This window comes from Leucoraja erinacea, chromosome 7 (assembly GCF_028641065.1).
Source record: "Leucoraja erinacea ecotype New England chromosome 7, Leri_hhj_1, whole genome shotgun sequence".
Classification (NCBI taxonomy): Eukaryota; Metazoa; Chordata; class Chondrichthyes; order Rajiformes; family Rajidae; genus Leucoraja; species Leucoraja erinaceus.
Genome location: NC_073383.1, coordinates 32940601 through 32960189, shown reverse-complemented (window position 1 = coordinate 32960189; position 19589 = coordinate 32940601). Strand labels below are relative to the sequence as shown.

At 43.5% G+C, this 19589-nt stretch overlaps 1 protein-coding gene across 5 annotated transcripts in view; it reads left to right on the top strand.

The window, feature by feature from the left end:
- The window catches only part of csrnp3 (cysteine-serine-rich nuclear protein 3), a 101376-nt gene that overhangs the window by 8192 nt on the left and 73595 nt on the right, over positions 1-19589 (top strand). For all 5 annotated transcript variants that reach the window (XM_055638173.1, XM_055638174.1, XM_055638170.1 and 2 more), the window contains exon 2: positions 11889-11970. The gene's annotated coding sequence lies outside the window, so the exon portion shown is untranslated. The remainder of the gene's footprint in view (positions 1-11888; positions 11971-19589) is intronic.

The window sequence follows — 19589 nt, the reverse complement described above, 5'->3', positions numbered from 1 at the left end:
ACAGGTGACATTTTGGGTCGGAACCCTTCTTCAGATAAGCTCATTTCTGGGTGATGATGTTAGTTCTGATACAGGTTTTGTTTTGTTTAGAATCTTTTGTAAATTGCTCTGTATTTGGTGAGGCTGCATTTGGTACGATTGTGTGCAGTTCTGTTCGACCCCATTACAAGAAGGATGTTGGAGTCTCTGGAGAGGGTGCAGAAATTGTTCCAGAAGAGAATCCAGATGCTGCCTGGATTGAAGGATATTAGCTAGATTTAGCTAGGATATTAGGAGAGATTGAACAAAACTTGGATCGTTTTCTATCTAGTAGTATTATAAAATTGAGTTTAAAAAATGTATAAAATTGAGAGTCATATATTTAGACAGAACCTATTCCTCAGGCTAGAAATGTCAAAGACTAGAGGCCATAGCTATGTGTGAGGGGTACAGTTTAGAGGAGATGTGCGTGGTAAGTTGTTTGTACATTCTCCCTGTGACCACGTGGGTATTCTCCAGGTGCCCTGGTTTCCTCCCACACTCCAAAGACTTACGGGTTTGTAGATTAGTTGACCTGTAAATTGTTCCTAGTGTGTAGGATAGAGCTAGTGTATGGATGATTGCTGGCTGGCATGGACTTGGTGGGCCGAAGGACCTGATTCTATGCTGTATCTCTAAAACTAAACTAAAGTATATCTATCTTTGGTCAATCATATGTCACCTCTGCTAATGTTCATTCATCTGTTATTCCTGTCTTAATTTTAAATTCACTTTCTTAGCCCTTGTAATCCTTGCGGCTGCTTGTTCAATGTTTAACTTTAACTTGTTCAAAGTTTCTTTAACTGTTGAAATAATTCCTCTAAAACTAAATACTTTGCTGCAATGTACCTTGGAGAAGAGGGTTATTTGGTTTCTGGGCCAGGCTAGCTCATGTTAACCAAAATTAATTCAAAACTCAATGAGTTTAAACAATATTCTGCTCAGATTAATGGATGCTCTAAAGCCTTTTTAATTAAGCAATCATTCTTGTCCCCAACACAATGGCTGCTAAACTATTATTTGCTTACCGAGTCTTCCCGATGTCTGCTCATTTGTACATGGGCTTTGGTTTTAAAATAATGTTGAGACCTGTCTCTTTCTAAAGTGGCTTTATAAATTTACTGTTGAGTGCATATTTGCAAAAGCCAAAGCAAAGAATGCACATTCCATTAATCCTTTTTAAAACAAAACCATATTAGCATCTAATGAATGCCAACTGCATAATTATAAACTTTCCGTGAACTTTAAATCAAAGAATTCTGAAGTTAATCGTAACAAAACAAAAAAGGTGACGAGGGCAAGACATGGAATAAAGGCCAAGTTACCCAACCTAATACTATGTAAAAATGATTAAATTATTTGGAAAATATATATAAATCTAAAGGTAAACTTTTTTTAAAAGCAAATTAAACCTTACTCTTTACATCAACCATCATCTATAATTTTCATTTAATGTTTGCGTGGTTGAGAGGAAATATATTTTGTTCAGTGAAATAGGATTGTATGAAGAGATATGCTTTGCAAGTGTGTTTAGTTTTAGAGATGCAGCATGGAAACAAGCCCTTTGGCTCACCGAGTCTGCACCGACCAGCAAGCACCCCCTACACTAGCACTGTCCTACACATTTGGGACAATTTACAATTTTACCAAAGTCAATTAACCTACAATCCTGCACGTCTTTGTAGTGTGGAGGATACCAGAGCACCCGAAGAAAACCCACAGGGTCAACGTACAAACTCCATACAGACAACACCTGAGGTCAGGATCGAACCCGGATCTCTGATGCTGTAAGACAGCAACTTTATCGCTGCGTACTGTTCTGCCCCTGTGATGTTATGGAGATTTTATAATTGGACACCATTAACATTGATTTACTGAACAATAAACGGCAGGAGATTGCTGTGAAAATGTTTCTAAACAGATGTCCTTTAAATTCTTGTAATTTTTCCAACAATTACACCATTTACATAATCAGTTGTTCGATCAAACTGCAGTTTTGCTTTAGACGAAATCATTATAAGGGAAAGTTAACTGAATGAGTGTTTTATAATTTTGAACTCCCTGTTTTCATACAACATATTGCATTTCATATGTTTGAATATGGTCAATATGTTGTTTAAATTATCGCTAACGTTGAACAAATCTTTAATAACTTGACACACGATGAAAATTGCTTCAGATTTTATCATTTCATATTATTTCAAGTCTTTATATGAACCTAAAACTAAATGTTTTAAAGCTGGAAAGTTGCATTTTCTTATTAGTTTGGGTACCCGCACATTGCATTATGTAAGTAAATTACATTGCTGCAATTTATCAAGCCTCTTTTAGAAACATAGAAACTAGGTGCAGGAGTAGGCCATTCGGCCCTTCGAGCCTGCACCGCCATTCAATATGATCATGGCTGATCATCCAACTCAGTATCCCGTACCTGCCTTCTCTCCATACCCCCTGATCCCCCTAGCCACAAGGGCCCCATCTAACTCCCTCTTAAATAACCTCTTAAATATAGCCAATGAACTGGCCTCAACTACCCTCTGTGGCAGAGAGTTCCAGAGATTCACCACTCTCTGTGTGCTAAAAGTTCTTCTCATCTCGGTTTTAAAGGATTTCCCCCTTATCCTTAAGCTGTGACCCCTTGTCCTGGACTTCCCCAACATCGGGAACAATCTTCCTGCATCTAGCCTGTCCAACCCCTTAAGAATTTTGTAAGTTTCTATAAGATCTCCTCTCAATCTTCTAAATTCTAGAGAGTATAAACCAAGTCTATCCAGTCTTTCTTCATAAGACAGTCCTGACATCCCAGGAATCAGTCTGGTGAACCGTCTCTGCACTCCCTCTATGGCAATAATGTCCTTCCTCAGATTTGGAGACCAAAAACTGTACACAATACTGCAGGTGTGGTCTCACCAAGACCCTGTACAACTGCAGTAGAACCTTCCTGCTCCTATACTCAAATCCTTTTGCTATGAAAGCTAACATACCATTGGCTTTCTTCACTGCCTGCTGCACATGCATGCCTACTTTTAATGACTGGTGTACCATGACACCCAGATCTCGCTGCATCTCCCTTTTTCCTAGTCGGCCACCATTTAGATAATAGTCTGCTTTCCCCTTTTTGCCACCAAAATGGACAACCTCACATTTATCCACATTATACTGCATCTGCCAAACATTTGCCCACTCACCCAGCCTATCCAAGTCACCTTGCAGTCTCCTAGCATCCTCCTCACAGCTAGCACTGCCCCCCAGCTTAGTGTCATCCGCAAACTTGGAGATATTGCCTTCAATTCCCTCATCCAGATCATTAATATGTATTGTAAATAGCTGGGGTCCCAGTACTGAGCCTTGGGGTACCCCACTAGTCACTGCCTGCCATTGTGAAAAGGACCCATTTACTCCTACTCTTTGCTTCCTGTTTGCCAGCCAGTTCTCTATCCACATCAATACTGAACCCCCAATACCGTGTGTAATAAACAAAAAATGTAGTTGAATATGGGAGTTTAGTGTTGGTTAGAGATGCAGTGTTGAAGCAAGCCATTTGGCCCGCTGAGTCCACACCGACCTTCGATCACCCGTTCACACTAGTTTTATACATTAACATCCATACCCTATGTACGAGAGGAAATTTACCTACAAACCCCTATGTCTGGGATATGGGAGAAAAGCTGATCACCTGGAGGAAACCCACATGGTCACAGGGAGAACATGCAAACTACACACACAGACCGCACCCGCGGTCAAGATCGAACTGAGGTCTTTTGTGCTGTGAGGCAGTGGCTCTACCGGCTGCGCCACTGTGCAGCTCAGTTGCATATTAAAATTAGAATATTATGCATCTTCCTTGTTATAATATACTAGACCACGTTGGGTCCCGCCCCCTCAACGCACGGTTGTGGGGGGTGGGGGGCCTGTGCCGTCACTCACGCACACACACACTAATCACCCCCCTTGATATTATATTAACATTATTAATTTGCTCCTTTTACCCCATCCCCGCCCGATCCACTCACGCATAGCCCCCAACTCACAGGCATGTCTAGAGAGGGAGTGGGAGGGGGCAGAGACAGAGAGGGAGGGGCAGAGACAGAGAGGGAGGGGCAGAGACAGAGAGGGAGGGGCAGAGACAGAGAGGGAGGGGCAGAGACAGAGACAGAGAGGGAGGGGCAGAGACAGAGAGGGAGGGGCAGAGACAGAGAGGGAGGGGCAGAGACAAAGAGGATGGGGTGAGGGAGACAAGAGAGGGGGGGAAAGAGAGAGGGGGAGTGGGAGGGGGAGCAGCGGGGAGTGGAGGAAGAGCGGTGGAGGGAGAAAGGGGGGGGAGCATGGAGCGGGGTACATCCAAAGGAGGACGGAGGGGTGGGGTGGGGTGCTGGCAGCGCGAGCAAGAACGGCAGGCACGCAGACCTATTGTGATGACATAAGTGAAAGACAGCCGTTTTTTTCCAATGTTGGTTCAGATTTTTGAACATTTTCATTGTGTGTGTGTATGTATGTCCCTCTCTCCAGCCCTCCCGTGTGATGCTCAGTCTAGTATTAACACTTAGTCTATCTTAACTTAATTAGGGAATTAAATGGCACACAAAGCTGGGTGATGGTGTGAGCTGCGAGGAGGATGCACTGAGACTGTAGGGTCTCTTGGATAGGTTGGGTGAGTGGCCAGAAGCATGGCAGTTGCAGTATTATGTTGGTAAATGTGAGGTTATCCACTTTGGTGGCAAGAACAGGAAGGCAGACTCTCATTTGAATAGTGTCAGATTAGGAGAAAGGGAGGTGCAATGAGACCTGGGTGTGCTTGTACATCTGTCACTGAAAGTAAGCATGCAGGTACAGCAGGCATTGAAGAAAGCCAATGGCGAGAAGATTTCAGTTTAGGAGCAAGGAGGTCCTACTGCAGTTGTATAGGGCCCTGGTGAGACCGCACCTGGAATAATGTGTGCAATTTTCCGGGATGGCGGGACTGATGTATGATCAAAGAATAGGTCGGCTGGGTTTGTATTCTCTGGGATTTAGAAGGATGAGAGGGGATTTTATAAAAACATATAAAATTATTAGAGGATTAGACAGCGTAGATCCAGGAAATATGTTCCTGATGTTGGTGGAGTCCAGAACCAGGAGTCACAGTTTAAGAAGAAGGGGTAGGCCATTTGGGACTGAGACGAGAAAAAACATTTTCATCCAGAGAGTTGTGAATCTGGAATTCTCTGCCACAGAAGGCAGTGGAGGCCAATTCACTGGATGTTTTCAAGAGAGAATTAGATTTAGCTTTTAGGGCTAAGGGAATCGAGGGATATGGGGAAAAAGCCTGAATAGGGTACTGACTTTGGATGATCAGCCATGAACATATTGAATGGCGGTACTGGCTTGAAGGGCCAAATGGCCTACTCCTGCACATATTTTCTATGTTTACCCTTCTCTCCTTATCTGTCACCCTTTTGTCTCCTTTTCACCTCCAGGCTTTATCAACTACTCTGCCCACCTGTCAAATGTCCCCCCCCCCCCACCGTACCTGTATCCACCTATCACTTGCTAGGCTTTGTCCTTCCCCCACCTCCCTTCACCTCTCCATTAGTCTGAATAAGGGTTGCGGCTCGAAACGTCATCTGTCCATTTCCTAAACAGGTGCTGCCTGACCCGCTGATTTCCTCTAGCACTTTGTGCGTTTTGCTTAAGGATAAAGATGAAGAATTGTTAATGATAAAGAAACACTGGTCTGATAGAAGAAGGCTTTGTACAGGAAGCAGAGGTTGATGAAATATTAGCTTTCATTAAAATTGGCTTGAATCCTGAAGGATCATTTGGTGTTTCAGTGAGGTGATTCATGAATATGCCAATTATTACACACTTTCCATTTAACATTACCTTCGGGATGTCATATGCAGTGAAGGGCACATTGTTACAAGAATGTTTGTATTCTTCCTCTATTAAATTAGTTATAAATAAAACCGGTTGTATTGGTGGTTCCTGTAACAATGCGATCATTCAATGGTGATGTTCTGTCGTTGACTAGGGAAGGAACAATGGGGGCCCGGCAAGGGGGGACCGCTGTGAGGGGGAGGTGGGGTTGGACAATGGGCAATGGGCACCCGGTATGGGGCGCTGCCGTGTGGGAGGGGGGAATTTGTAACTTTGTAAGCGCCCTTTATGGGTGTCTATTTGCATACCCTAGCAAGGTATGGAAGCAAAGAATTTCACTGTGATTTGTCACGTGACAATAAAGTATTCAATTCAAATCAATTTTGCCTTGAAATAAAACTTGGTTGAGATCTGTCATTTTACTTTTGATGCAGATTTACAGCATAAGAATAACTGGGGGTTGTACCACTGAATAACCTCCCTGCTCCGCAGTCTCGAGTGGCTGATTTCATGTTGGTAGATCTGCTTTTTAATTCAAACGCACACAAACAGTGCCTTGAGTATGCCACACCCGGAAGAAACCCACGTGCTTACGTTGATAATCTGCAAACTCCACACAGACAGCACCCAAGATTGAGGGTAGAGTTGCTGCTTTAAAGCGGTAGAGTCCAGGGTTTCATCCTGACTATGGGTGCTGTCCATATGGAGTTTGTACATTTTCTCAGTGACTGTGTGGGCTTTCTCCAGAAGCTCTGATTTCATCCCACATTCATCCCGCATTCTAAAGATGTACAGTTTTGTAGGTTAAATGGCTTCTGTAAATTGTAGATTGTCCCTAGTGTGCAAGACAGTGCTAATATACAGGGTAATCTGCCTCGGTGATCTAAAGGACCTGTTTCAACGCTGTATCTCTATAGTCTAAATCGGGATCGAACCAGAGTTTCTGGCACTGTGCTGCCCATTGCTTCAAGCTTTGTGTTATTTATGAATTACTCTGTTCTCTCATTTTTAGATCTTAACGGAGTGGGAACACATTCGCCTCCTAGAGTCATAGAGTGATACAGCATGGGAACAGACCCATTGGCCCCACACTGACCAACATGTCCCAACTACACTTGTCCCATCGGCCTGCTTTTGGCCTGTATCCCTCTAAACCTATCCTATCCATGTACCTGTCTAAATGATTCTTTAACATAACGATAGTACCTGCCTCAATTACCTCTTCTGTTGTTCTCTACACCCACCACCTTTGTGTAAAAAAAGTAATGGCCCAGGTTCCTATTAAATCTTTCCCCCCCCCTCACCTTATACCTATATCCTCTGTTCTCTATTCCCCTAATCTAGGCAATGGACTGTGCGTTTACCCGATCTTTTCCTCTCACAATTTTGTACACCTCTATAAGATCACCCCTCATCCTCCAGCGCTCCAAGGAATAAAGTCCTAGCCTGCCAAGCCTCTCCCTATACAGTGACCTCCATAATGTTTGGGACAAAGACCAATCATTTATTTATTTGACTCTACTCCACAATTTGAGATTTGTAATAGACAAAAAAATCACATGTGGTTAAAGTGCACATTGGCAGATTTTTGTCATTTTTATACATTTTGGTTTCACCATGTAGAAATTACAGCAGTGTTTATACATAGTCCCCCCATTTCAGGGCAGCATTATGTTTTGGGACACAGCAATGTCATGTAAATGAAAGTAGCCTTGTTTAGTATTTTGTTGCATATCCTTTGCATGCAATGACTGCTTGAAGTCTGCGAATCATGCACATCACCAATTGCTGGGTGCCTTTTCTAGTATTGCCGTCATCTTTAGCTGATACTTGTTTTGGGGGCTAGTCCCCTTCAGTTTTCTCTTCAGCATATAAAAGACATGTTCAATTGGGTTCGGATTGGGTGATTGACTTGGCCACTCAAGAATTGACCATTTTTTAGCTTTGAAAAACGTCTTTGTTGCTTTAGCAGTATGTTTGGGATCATTGTGTTGCTGTAGAATGAAACGCCAGCCAATGAGTTTTGAGACATTTGTTTGAACTTGTGCAGATAGGGTGTGTCTATACACTTCAGAATTAATTATGCTTCTACCATCAGCAGTTGTATCATTAATGAAGATCAGTGAGCCAGTACCTTCAGCAGCCAATGGATATACCTGCCAACCATATAACCCCCCCAGCCCCCCAACAGGCCATCTTGGCCCTACAGATCCGTGCCGAGCACTATTTTTCCCTTTAGTCCCACCTGCCTCCTTCCATACTTTGCTCTTGCCATCACTTCTGATATATGTTATCCATTTTCTTATCTTCCAATGATACCAATTTCCCCACCACTGTGGTGCTCTCATTCCATACCGCTACCACTCTCTGAGTAAAGAAGTTCCCCCTCACTTTACCCCTAGACTTCTGTCCCTTAATTCTGCAGTCATAGCCTCTTGTTTGAATCTTCCCTATTCTCAAAGGGAAAAGCTTCTGTGGACAGTGGTCATTGCTATAAATCCCCCCCCCCCCCCCCCCCCCCACACAACTGTCATTCACAGGTAAGGGGGTATGCTTTGGATCTTGACAGGTGCCTTCTTTTATCCATACTGTGCTCTTGACACCGAAAAAAGTTCCGAAAACCGTCCATCTGTCCCACAGATCTCGTTCCACACCAAAGGTCGCGTTTTAAGTACTTCTTGACAAACTGTAACCTGAAACGACCTACGGTTGCGGCCCAGGTCTGTACTACTCTTGCGGCTGCCTCCTCCCCGTAGACCTGGGAGACACTTAAACATCTGTAAATCATTGCTTAAATGTTAGTCCACAGTTGAAGAGCGTTTGGAGGGCTTACAGGTATTGGGGGGTTTTATTTATTATAAACTTTATTCTTCTCCCCTACCTGGTGGAGAGGCGGGGGAGCGGTCAATGCCTGCCAGTCGCCGTGCAGTAAGCTCCGCAGTGCTGCTCCGCCAACTCCCAGCTGGGGTGCCGGCGCCAGTTGTAGCTCCGACCCCGGCAAAGCTTCCCCAAGGTTTGGCGAGGCGCTCCAAATCCATTCTTGCCCGCGGCTCATAATGCGAATGTTGAGAGTTTCGGCGGCGTCGCAGCGCTGGGATACCAGTTGGGAAACAGCAATGCCTTTCCAAAGGGTTGCCGTGGGTAAGACTAGGAGCGCTGTGGCCGCCTTATACAAACATTCGCGGAGCTGGGACTGCGGGCACCTGAGCAATTACAACTGGATTTGGAGCACCTCGTGTCTCAAACAAGATGTTGCCCTGGGGGGACTAGCTCCAACCGGCGCCTAATTTCCACATGGTGAAACCAAAATGGACGGAATGTCCTTTAATAAAATGTTGACAATGTGCCGATTTAACCAACTAAGAATTTTTTTTTCCCCCTACAAATCTCAAATGGTACCAGTACCACCAGGCAAATACCTCCAAAGGGTCTGACTAACATTTATGCAATGATTTACAATATTTTCCCCGTCTCCCTTGGGAGGAGGCAACCGCCTCGTAAATTTTCAGGCCGACCCTTTACCTACCTAATCTACATCTTTCTTCCATTCGGAAATCCGAAAATGTCCGAAATCCGACAAGTGTCTGGTCCCAAGGCTTTCGGATAAAAGGTTGTGCACCTGTATTATAGAAATAATTCTTCTCTCATCAGCTGTGGGGGTCAGAATTTGGCTGCTAGTCCCATTTCCATGGCTAAGCTCACCAGTGCTCTTTTCTCTTCTTAATGATGTTACACAATACAGTTGATTTGGGGATCAGCCTAAGGTTTGGCTGGCTGTCTATCTACAGTGTTATTCTTGTTTCTCAGGTACATAATGACTTATTTCAGGAAAATTGGCAAACTTTGGGCCTCATGTTTCCCGGCAGCAATAAAAGTTTGGCAAATTGTGATGGAAAGACTGGAGGAAAGACTAGGTGCTGAGAGCTTACTCTGGACCTGCATTAAGGAGGTTGAATTAAACACACCTGAGCAATTACAAATGCCTGTGAAGCCATGTGTCTCAAACATTATGGTGCCCTGAAATGGGGGACTATGTGTAAACCCAGCTCTAATTTCCACATGGTGAAACCAAAATGTATAAAAATGTCCTTTAATAAAATGTGACAATGTGCAATTTAACCTACATAAATTATGGGTCTTTGTCCAAACATTATGGAGGGCACTGTATTTCAGGCCCTTGAGTCCTGGCAACATCCTCGTAAATCTTCTCTGCACCCTTTCCAACTTGACAACATCTTTCCTATAATATGATGCCCAGAACTGAACACAATACTCTAAATGTGGCCTCATCAACGTATTTTATAACTGCAATATGACCTCCCAACTTCTATATTCAAGATTCTGACCTTATTAACATATTAATCAGAATTGATCATTTCCATGGCTTTCTCTTTGTAACTTTATTCTTCTACATCGTACACAATACAGCTGATCACTGTGCTATCAACATATCTGGATTCTTGGCTTTCTATCTGACAATGTTAAACTTCCGAGGCTGTGGTACATGTGTTAGTTTCAGGAAAAGTGAAACATTAGATTACTTGTTTCCCGGCTACAGATACTTCTGGCTGAAATTGTGCCAGGAATCGAGGGTATTATTACAGGAAGTTACTCTGGAAAGTTGGAGGTTGAGTGGGGACCTGATAGAAGTATATAAAATTATGAGAAGCATAAAAAGGGTAGATAGACTGAGCTTTTTCCCAGGGTGGAAATGTCAAAGACTGGAGGGCAGAAGTTTAAGGTGAGAGGGACAAAGATTAAAGGAGATGTGCAGGACAAACTTATTTTACAGAGTGTGATGGGTGCCCGGAACACACTGCGAGTGGTATGGTGGAGGCAGATACGTTAGTGGTGTTTAAATTAAACCCTGTGCTGGCGATTCCATTTTGAGTCAAGAGTGTTCAATTCTCGTATGTACCCAAACGGAACAATGAAATTCTTACTTGCAGCACATTTGATAAGGTCCCACATAGGAAATTAGTGGGCAAAATTAGGGTACATGGTATTGGGGGTAGAGTGCTGACATGGATAGAAAATTGGTTTGCAGACGGGAAACAAAGAGTAGGGATTAACGGGTCCCTTTCAGAATGGCAGGCAGTGACTAGTGGGGTACTGCAAGGCTCGGTGCTGGGACCACAGCTATTTACAATATACATCAATGATTTGGATGAAGGGATTCAAAATACGAACTGTGAGGAGGATGCTATGAGAATGCAGGGTGACTTGGACAGGTTGTGGAAGTGGGCAAATGCATGGCAGGTGAAGTTTAATGTGGATAAATGAGACGTTATCCACTTTGGTAGAAAAACAGGAAGGCAGATTACTACCTAAATGGCGTCAAGTTGGGAAAAGGGGGAGTACAACGGGATCTGGGGGTCCTTGTTCATCAATCTATGAAAGTAAGCATGCAGGTACAGCAGGCAGTGAAGAAAGCGAATGCAATGTTGACCTTTATAACGAGGAGTCGAGTATAGGCCTGTAAAGAGGTCCTTCTGCGGTTGTAATAGAACCCTAAAAATGAGATCACACCTGGACAATAAATCAATGTGCAGTTTTTTGGTCCCCTAATTTGAGGAGGGTGCACATGGGCTTGCTGTTGAGGGCTGGTATAACGTGCAGGTTTAGAAGGTTCCATATTCTCCCAATGCTGGCCTGAATGTTATATGCTGAGCAGAATGGAGCAGCTGGGCTTGTACACTCTGGAGTTTCTTTAAGGATGAGAGGACCTAGTCATTGAACTTTTTGTCTATCTGTTAAGGGTTTGGACACACTAGAGGCAGGAAACATGTTCCTGATGTTGGGGGAGTCCAGAATCAGAACTTGTTGCTTGCATTCCAATGTTACTCCAGCACTTTGTGTCTTTCTTTGTCAGGCAGCATCTGCAGTTCCTTGTTTATATTGTATATTGATGGGATGTTTTCTTCAAACCAGACCATTCCTGCACCCCTGATTTTGTACGATTGTGCTGTCTGGCGACAATTCAACTTGGAGTAATTCCCTTCTCTTCCTCTCAGATGAAATGCAGAGCTCCAAGGACAGAGCAGGAATAAGCGAAACATGTCAACGGGTGTGGGTCGGATTTCACAGCGAGCTGAGGTGACTTTGTTGTTCTGTGCTTGTAAAAAGTGAACATTGTGAAGAAACATTGGATTGAATTACCTCTCTTTTTGCAGCTTTAGCACCTCGGTGCGTGACAAGGCACTTTGCAAAGAGATCTACTAAAGGAGTCTAACCATGATAAGAGATCTCTGTCTAAGCTCTTTTCAGTGTTGGGATTGATCATTGGAGTTGTATGATGCACCCATGGTTTGAGTGTAATGTTTCTCGGCAGGTGTCCTTTATTTTATTTTTATTTGAGTAAACATAGAAGCATAGAAATTAGGTGCAAAGTGGATCAGCACCTAAGCAACACATATACTTCTAATGCCAATATAGTATTGCGGCCAAGAACAGGTTGCATAATGTAGAACAAAGATCAGAACAGAACAAAGATCAGAACAGAACAGGAACAGGCCCTTCGGACCACAATGCCCATGCTAGACGATACTATTAATTAATTCCCTCTGCCTGCACGTGATCAATATCCCTCCATTCCCTGCATATGCATGTGCCTGTCTCAAAGCCTCAAACACCATTATCCTATCTGCCCCTAACATTTCCTTTAAACCCTTATTTTCACCTTAAACCTATGCCCTCTATTATTTGACATTTTTATTTGGGGGAAAAAAGATCCTGACTGTCTATCCTATCTATATTAATTTTTATAAACAGTTATCAGGTCTCCATTTGGTCTGTCTTTCCCCTCTCAGCTTGAACCCATGTCCTTTGGTTCCTGATTCCCCTACCCTGGGATAAAGACTGTGTGTTCACCCTATCTATTCCTTTCATGGTTTAATACACCTCTATAAGATCACCCCCCAGGCTCCTGCCCTCCAAGGAATAAAGCCCAAGCCTGCCCAACCTCTCCCTGTAGCTCAGGCCCTTGAATCCTGGCAATATCCTCGTAAAATCATGTGCGCTCTTACCAGCTCATTAGTATTTTTCCTACGGTAGGGTGACCAAAACTGAACGCAATGCTCCAACTGTGGTCTCACCAACGTCTTGTACAAGTACAACTTAAGGTCCCAAATTCTACACTCAATGCCTTAGTGATGAAGGACAATGTACTGAAAGCCTCCTTCACCACCCTATCCACCTGTGATGCCAAGTTCAGGGAACTATGTTCCTGCACTCCTCGGTCCCTCTATTTGTTTTTAGTGCTGGAGACAACATTTTGGTTTGGGACAGATTCAGTCTGAAGAAAAATCACAACCCGAAACGTTGTCTGTCCATTCCCTCCACAAATGCTGCCTGACCCTTTGAGTTCCTCCAGCATTTTGTATCTTGCTCCCTGTCACATATGAGGCTGATTTCATGCTGCTGTTACTACCCAGTGTGGCGTGGAATCACAAAATCTGGAAAAAGACAACTTTATTGTAAAAAATTGTTTCTGTGTTTGTAGTGGTGGGATGTTGACTGACTGATGTTTGGATGCATCATACACATAGGAACCCCCAGTCCTCACTTTATTCACTCGCCTTTCCCCATATTTCTTGATCTTATTTCATCCACCTGTTGAATCAAATGTTTTTAAGTCACGGAGTTTAAAATACACCGTAGCAATGGTGCAATTCCAACTCAATCTCAGTCAGCCAATTCTCCAGACCTTTTGGATGTGCTGGCCAGTAATCATTTTTGTTGCCCCAACTGCTAATAAATTCCCCAGCCTAACAACTCTGCAAAGTATAATCATCAGCCTAAAGAAGAGCCCCGACCTGAAACGCCATCTGTCTATTCCTTCCACTAATACTGCCTGACCTGCAGAGTTCCTCCAGCACCTTGCCTTTTGCTCAAAATTCCAGCATCTACAGTTCCTTGTGTTTTTATTCTACAGATAATTAGACATTTGTAAGATGGTCATGCCTTACAAATGTTTAAGCGCGAAGGAGTTGCTACCTCACAGCGCTAGGGACCCGGGTTTTATCCTGATCTCGGGTGCTGTCTGTGTGGAATTTGCACGTTCTCCCTGTGACCATGTGGGTTTCCTCCGGGTGCTCTGGTTTCTTTCCTATCACAAAGACGTGCCAGTTTGTCAATTAATTGGCCCTGTAAATTGCCCCCTAGTGTGTAGGGAGTGGATGTGAAAGTGGGATAAAATAGAGGCCAGTTACACTCTAAAGAGGCCATTAACCTACAAACCCATGTATTTGGGATGTGGGAGAAAGCCAGCACCCAGAAATGCAGCTAGAGTCAGAAAGACTTCCAGCATCTGTAGTCTCTTGTGCGTCTAAAATATAATCTTGTTTTCTGTTGCAAATCCCTTGCATTTAATATCAATTCTGTAGACACAAGTTCTTTGCCTCTCAGTTGCTGAAAGCAACCCTCTTCCATCTACCGTGTCCCACTTTTATAATTGTAAATAATCTACCATCTCACTCTGCAATTAGTTTTCTTTGATCAATAAAATCCAATTTGTTTTTCTATTGTAGGATACATAATAAATTTCTGCATGGGTTGTGCTATAAAATCATAGACTAATTTATGTTAAATTGAGTGTTCATATTAGCTAAATATATTTGTCATTTTTAGACGATCAGATAATTTAAGATTTAGTTTGTATACAATTACATATTCAATTCTGATTCTGTAGATTAATGTAAAATTATGTTTCTTCAATTGAGTACATGATGATAAAATTACAGGATATAATTCATTTTGTCAATCAGTACGCTTGGTAAACTGCAAAAATATAAAAGTTATTCTATTGTTACTTAGCTGAAGACAGTAAATATCATTTTTATAAATATCTAGTCTTCCAAATAACAGCAGCTTGCAGACATGAAATAACCTTTATGGGTCATATGTTTAAAGTCAAGTATTGTTGAGATGTTCAAAATCTTTTTCAATATTCCTTTTGTAGTTATGCACGTAGGTGAGGCTGCATTTGGAGTGTTCAGTTTTGGTCACATTGCTACAGGAAGGATGTCATTAAGCTGGAAAGAATGGAGAGAAGATTTATGACGATGTTGCCAGGAATCGAGGAGTGGTTGGGTAGGCTAGGACTTTATTTCATAGAGCGTGCAAGGCTGAGGGGTGATCTTATCGAGGGATATAAAATCATGAGGGGAATACATAAGGAGAATGTACAGTCTTTTACTCGGGGTAGGGGAATCAAGAACCAGAGGACAAGTATATGATGAGAGAGGAAAGATTTAATAGGCACCCGAGGGATAACTTTTTCACACACAGAGGGGTGAGTATATGGAACGAGGAGGTAATTTAGTCGGGTACAATAATATTTAAATGACATTTGGATGGGTACATGGATAGGAAAGGTTTAGAGGGATATGGGTAAAGAGGACTAGCGTAGATGGGTGTCTTGTTGGCATGGACGAGTTGAGGTGATTGGCCAGTGCCTCGGGGCTCTCTTCAGAAGTGGATTACAGTTTTGTATGTAACTGTAAAAAAGAAAAAAACTCAAAATGCTTGAAAAACCCAGTAGGTCAGAAGGTGTCCATGGCTGGAGAAAGAGTTAATGTTTCAGTTTTGGGACTCTTCAAAACTGAGAGAGGGCAAATAAGTCCATGTAGGGAGAAGCAAAGATGTCTGAATGGTGGCCGATTAGGAAAAGGGGAGATGCAACGAGACCTGGGTGTCATGGTACACCAGTCATTGAAAGTAGGCATGCAGGTGCAGCAGGCAGTGAAGAAAGCGAATGGTATGTTAGCATTCATAGCAAAAGGATTTGAGTATAGGAGCAGGGAGGTTCTACTGCAGTTGTACAGGGTCTTGGTGAGACCACACCTGGAGTATTGTGTACAGTTTTGGTCTCCTAATCTGAGGAAGGACATTCTTGCCATAGAGGGAGTACAGAGAAGGTTCACCAGACTGATTCCTGGGATGTCAGGACTTTCATATGAAGAAAGGCTGGATAGACTCGGCTTGTACTCACTAGAATTTAGAAGATTGAGGGGGAATCTTATAGAAACTTACAAAGTTCTTAAGGGGTTGGACAGGCTAGATGCAGGAATATTGTTCCCGATGTTGGGGAAGTCCAGAACAAGGGGTCAAAGTTTAAGGATAAATGGGGAAATCTTTTAGGACTGAGATGAGAAAAACATTTTTTACACAGAGAGTGGTGAATCTCTGGAATTCTCTGCCACAGAATGAAGTTGAGGCCAGTTCATTGGCTATATTTAAGAGGGAGTTCGATGTGGCCCTTGTGGCTAAAGGGATCAGGGGGTATGGCGAGAAGGCAGGTTCAGGATACCGAGTTGGATGATCAGGCATGATCATATTGAATGGTGGTGCAGGCTCGAAGGGCCGAATGGCCTACTCTTGTACCTATTTTCTATGTTTCCATGTTTCTATGTCTGATAAGGCGAACCATCCTCTCAACAACTCGAGAGCAGCCCTGAGCCATCATCTACCTCATTGGAGACCCCCTCGATTAGGTTTAATTGGACTTTACTGGACCTTATCTTGCACAACAGTAATCGAGGTGTACAAAATCATGATTAGAACAGTGTAAGGAGGAACTACAGATGCTGGTTTACACAGATGATAGCTACAAAATGCTGGAGTAACTCAGCGGGCCAGGCAGCACCTCTGGAGAAAAAGAATAGGTGATGTTTTGGGGTCTGAAGAAGGGAACCAATCCGAAACATTACTCCTTTACCCCTGAGATATTGCTGACCCGCTAGATGACTCCAACATTTGTGACTATCCTCCGTGAATAGAATAGATCGGGTAGATGTACAGAGTCTCTTGATCAGAGTAGGGAAATCGAGAAGCAGAGGACATAGGGTTAAGATGAGGGGGATGGCGAGGAGGAAAAATATGTAATAAGTACCTGGCATTTAACTAACCCTGTATTGTACGCAAGATTTTAGCATCTGTCATTCCATGTATCTAACATACATTGACTATATTAGCTGCTCAAAGAGATCACTCCACTTGCAATTCCCCTGTCCACTATCTCCCCCCTCCCACAAGTTCCTTGTCACAAATCTACTTGCCCTTGCTAGTCATAGTCTCATGGAGTCATAGAGTCAAACCTTGTGGAAACATGCCCCTTGGCTCAACTTACCCATGCTGACCAACATGTCCCATCTACACTGGTCCCACCTGCCCACATTTGGCCCATATCTTTCCAAACTTGACCTATTCATGTACCGGTCCAAATGTCCCTTAAACATTCTGAAAGTACCTGCCTCAACTACCACCTCCAGCAGCTCGTTCCATACACCCACCACCCTCTGTGTTTAAGGGAAAAAAAAGTGGTACACCCAGCGGTAGAACTGCTGCCTCGTAGCGGCAGAGACCCAGGTTCAATCCCTACTAAGGGTGCTGTCTTTATGGAGTTTGTATGTTCTCCCCGTGACTGCATGGGTGTTCTCCAGGTGCTCCAGTTTCGCCCCTCCCACCCACATCCCAAAGATGTGCGGGTTTGTAGGTTAAATTGACCTGTAAATTATCCTTAGTGTGAAGGATTAAACTGGTGTACGGATGATCGTTGTTCGGTGGGGCCAAAGGGCCTGTTTGCACGCTGGATCTCCAAACTAAACTAAATTGAAGAAACAAAGAACCGCAGATGCTGATTTATCGCAAATGACAGACACAAAGTGCTGGAGTAACTCAGCGCATCAGGCAACATCTCGAGAGAAAAAGGATGACTGACGTTTTGGGTCGGGATCCTTCTTGATACTAAATTGAAATTCTGTTGTAGGATATGGTTTAGATGTGCTGGCCTATTATGTTATTACAGATTTCCCCTGGCAGTCGACTAAAGTCGGATGTGACAGAGAGTGGAATGGGCAACGTTTGAGCCTGTGTCAACGTATTCAATGGCACAATACCTGTCAAAATACTGTGGGGATAAGGTTACCAAGGGATGAGATGTGATACTGAAATTGCAAGGTTACGGAAAGGATACTTTGCTCCGGTTTTGCTGTGCGAGTTGAGATTAATATTTTAATGACTAAAATAAAGGAAGCAGATAACAGACAATTTCACCCAGTGTAGAGAGAATTTGACCTTGGCTTCTTGGGTCTGGTGCAGCTGAAAACACTCAAGGTATCTGTTAACGACTGACCAGAGGCTGCAGAATCCATCCAAAAGCAGAGTGAAATTCTTTTCTTACATACACTTCAGTACAATATTGCCATATATAAGCACATCCTCTTTAAACGTTGATTTGTCTAATTTCAACTGAGTCCTGCATTTCTCCCCCCACCCCATCTCAAGTCAACCACAGCGTAAATGAAATTGTGTTTAGTGCAAGATAAAGTCCGATTAAAGATCGTCTGCGGGTCTCTAAGGTGGGAGGTCAGCACAGCTCTCTAGTTGGTGATAAGGTGGCTCAGTTACCTAATAGCCTTGAATCTGGCTGTATTTCAGGGCTGAACAGCGGCACAGCGGTAGAGCTGCTGCCTTAGCGCCCAAGACCCGGTTTCAATCCTGACTACGGGTGCTGTCTGTGTGGAGTTTGTACGTTTGCCTGTGATCGCATGGGTTTTCTCTGGGTGTTTTTGGCTTCCTCCCATGCTCCAAAGGCATACATTTTTGTAGGTTAATTGTTGTCGGTAAAATTGTAAATTGTTCCTTGTGTGTAGGATAATGCTAGTGTACGGGGTGGTCGGCATGGACTCGCTGGGCCGAAGTGCCTGTTTCCACTCTGTATCTCTAACGTCTCAAGTATACATTTTCAAACTTCTATACCTCTTGCTTGAAGGGAGAAGGGAGAAAATGGGAGTGACCGGGGTGAGACTGATCCCCGAATCTGGAGGGACGGGTGCAAGAGGTGGGCCATGGGGTTTTGTTGTTGGACTGGGAACCCATGGTGAAAGTCTGTACTCCATAATTCTAACAACGTGGGTCGAAGGGCCTGTTTCCAGGCGGTACAGCTCTACGATTTTTGTCCCTCAAAAACTCTGCAGCAGCTTTCATGGTGTTTGGCAGAAAGCCTTTGAATCTGCCGTAGCTTTTTTTTTGCACAATTGATGGCATTGCAGTTAACATTGACACAGGCAGCAGCTGTGTGCCACAGGAAGTGCAGGAAGAAAGACAAAATGTAGCAAGCAGCCAAATAAAATTACCATATTGTTAAATTAAGCCTTCTTCACAATATTGTCAATATTGTATGAATCACTGCATGTGGCTATTGATTCTGTACATGGCGATCTCATGGCTTCATTTTACTCTATTTAGGTTAGTTTTAGAGATACAGCACGGAAAGTGGCCCTTTGGCCTGCCACGCCCACACCAACCATCGAACACCCATTCACACTAGTTCCATGTTATCCCACCTTCATATCCACTCCCTACACATTAAGGGCAATTTACAGAGGGCCTAACAACTAATAAACCTGCACATCTTTGTGATGTGCGGGAAACCTACACAATCACAGAGAGAACATGCAAACTCCACACAGAGAGCACCTGAGGTCGAGATCGGACCTGCGCCTCTGGTGCTATGAGGCATTTCTGACAAATAGAAACATAGAAACTGGTGCTATGAGGCATTTCTGACAAATAAGATGACATTTAAGAAACATTTAGACAAGTACTTGGATAAGATAGGTTTAGAGGGATATGGGCCAAAAGCAGGCAGGTGGGACTAGTGTAGATGGAGCATGTTGGTCGGCGGGGACAAGTTGCGCCAAAGGGCCTGATTC